Source organism: Solanum lycopersicum, chromosome 8 (genome assembly GCF_036512215.1).
Source record: "Solanum lycopersicum chromosome 8, SLM_r2.1".
Lineage (NCBI taxonomy): Eukaryota > Viridiplantae > Streptophyta > Magnoliopsida > Solanales > Solanaceae > Solanum > Solanum lycopersicum.
This window is the reverse complement of record NC_090807.1, coordinates 48,514,789-48,517,690: the sequence shown is the minus strand read 5'-3', so window position 1 is coordinate 48,517,690 and position 2,902 is coordinate 48,514,789. Positions and strand designations below refer to the sequence as shown.

The 2,902-nt window shown below is 33.4% G+C and overlaps 1 non-coding gene across 1 annotated transcript; it reads left to right on the top strand.

The window, feature by feature from the left end:
* The first annotated feature begins 2,773 nt into the window (after window positions 1-2,773).
* On the top strand, window positions 2,774-2,902 carry LOC112942098 (U6atac minor spliceosomal RNA). Its single transcript, XR_003247975.1, has one exon. It is a non-coding gene; the product is annotated as a U6atac minor spliceosomal RNA (small nuclear RNA).

Genomic DNA, 2,902 nt, shown 5'->3' with positions numbered 1-2,902 from the left:
CTCGTGTCGAAAATGTCATGCCCCGAGCCTACACCCTAGCCATGGCCGTCACTAGATGACTACTGCTGGCCTCGAGCGGACCCATGGCCTAACTTACTTAACTCACTGGAAGATAATAGTCATAAACTTCACTGAACGAAAGAAAAAGTAAATATTGAGAATGTTTATTAAACAGATACATTTTAATTTTGCCAATACTATCAAACCGAGACTTAACAATACGGAATAATACTTAAAGACTGGAAGGACTAACATCTAATTGTCTATCTATGAATACTCTAAAATTATTATGGATGGTGGGACAAACTCCACAATATCAAGTAAACTAGAAAGCATGTAAAGGAGTCCTCCGGAATGCAAGGATGCTCAGCATTGACTCTGGAGTGCTCAACTAGATCAATGGTGCACTGGATGCCGATTCTCCTAACCTCCATTAGCTTCATGATTCGATGCAGGATAAGTAGCATCATTACATTGAATGTAAGAGTATGAAATTTCAAATGCTAACAAATATATACTTGATAGGGAAATAAGAAGAACTTACACGGCTCAACTCAACTCAACATAGTGGACTTATTTAAATATAAAGCAATTTAAAGCAAGTGTAATATAAAAAATCCTGTTTAAATCATGTTGTAAACTATGTATGTATACAAACATACAATTATCTCTTAGATGTATGTAAAATATATAGATAAACTATCTCTACAAACTACAATAACTTCTGTAGATGTTTCTCTAACCAACAACCATCACATAAGAGCTATTGTGATGATACATCATCCTACCTCATGATGCCAGCACATCCTTTATCCAGCCAAACGTATAAGACACCAACTTGCCTAATGGATCCACTAGTGTATTTTGTAAAGGGTTCATACAAAAAGTATGACCCTTTATTACATATGGTGACTAAGTGGTTTTATGGAGATGTGATTTATTTGAACTTATGCTCGTCCTTCATTTGGTGTTCTATAATACTCCTAAAAGAACTAACTTTTATATAATTCAAATATACTTCTTCTATGATTTGAGATTAAAGCTCAAAACATAGCTCAAAGGCTATCTTTGAAATCTTAGATTCCGTTGCTTTCTTCACTTTAGATAGCTATAACTCTTTTCTTAGAACTAGCCCGAAGGCTCTTTGGAAATCTCAGTTTTCTTTCTTGTTTAAATGTGAAAACATTTATTTTAAACCTCTTTGGGAATACATAGTACCCATATACTTCTTTGAAGAATGAATTCAACTTTACTCTTTAACTATTGAACTCAAATCTTAAGTCTTAATAACAAATTAAACATTGCAAAAGACTCGTGAAATTATTTAACAACTTTGATTTGACTTTCTTCGTAACTTGCAGATATGACTCTTAACATCTTTCAGTTTTATTTAAAGTCTCCTTTAATTGTATTATGGATTAATGGTTCATGATCTCATGTTTATATGTGATTTCATGATGTTTAAATGTACCTTAGATTTTTGGGATAAACTAAGAAACATAGGTACTTCACTTCTGAAGTAGTACAAAACAGTGGGAAAGAATAGGGATAATTGGCATCCCTGGCGCTCTGAGAGACTTGGGACTCCAACCCTCAAATTACATAGAGTTGTGTGGGGCGCTCTGTTAAGAGCGGCGCCACAAGGACTTAGGACAGATATTGGTCTTTGGGGCTTTGAGAGTCGTGATGCCCCAACCCCTTACCAAGGTGTTCTTGACTTTTCTCCTTCGTTTTTCATATGTAAACCTTCTAAACATCAATGGTCTTTCCCCAAACACTTAGTATCATTAGTAATATAATTATACACTAGATTCAAATTGAAATTGCACACAGAAATATGAATCAAAGCATAAAGAAACTTCAACATCACAACCATAGAACTCAATGAATTTTCAACAATGTTCTTTAAGAATTAATTTTCATAACATTCAATCATCTCATGTTTGCTGAATTCAAAAAAAGATTGGCGTGTGGTTGGACTAAACAACACTATGTTATCTCACATACCTTTTTAGGGATCACCCATGATGAATTCCATAAGCAAACCTTCAGAGTTCTTGGCGATTCTTGATTTCTCTCGTCTTTTCTCTTATTTTTTCTCTTTTCCAAGTCCTAATGTGAATTCTCTTTTCCTAAACTAAACAAAGGTCTGGTTTTACGCAAATTAATGCGGAAAAGCTAATTTTTTTTAACGAGGTGAAGAAAATACAACTTTTCCCTTCTCAAAATCCAGATTGGGCTTTTCTGAATCCAATAACCGAACTTCCGAAAGGCATAACTCAGTCATCTAAACTCGGAATCGCGCAAACTCAACGGTGTTGGAAAGATTATTCTAAAAGATTTTCAAAGATATATGGAATAACACCTAACTCATATTAATCTAGGAGCTATAGTTGTTTGAAGTTGTCAAAAAAAAATCACTTAATATTTCCAGATTTTCTTATTCTTTCCAAAAACAAGTATTTTCATATTTTAAGTTCTAATCTAGTTCATTCTAGTTGTAATATGTTACAAAAAAACTAGTATATATAATATATATATATATATATATATATATATATATATACATACACACACACATATATGTGTGTGTGTGTGTATATATATAGATATACACACTCACACACGTATATTTAAATCTAAAAATGTAAAAAATATGACACACAGAGGAAATAAGTAAATGATCCAAATGGTCTTTAATTTATGGGTAACGTTTAATGTTGGTCTTTGATGCATTTACTTTATTAAAATGGTTCTTTGTGTGTAACAAAAGATATTCGTAGAAAGGTGAGAGGGTTGGCATCTCCCTCGAAACGAATGGGAACAACCTTCGGGCTTTTCCAATTATCAAACACATCCGGTTAAGGCTACCCACTTCGGTGGATGTTGCCCAAATTTGTTT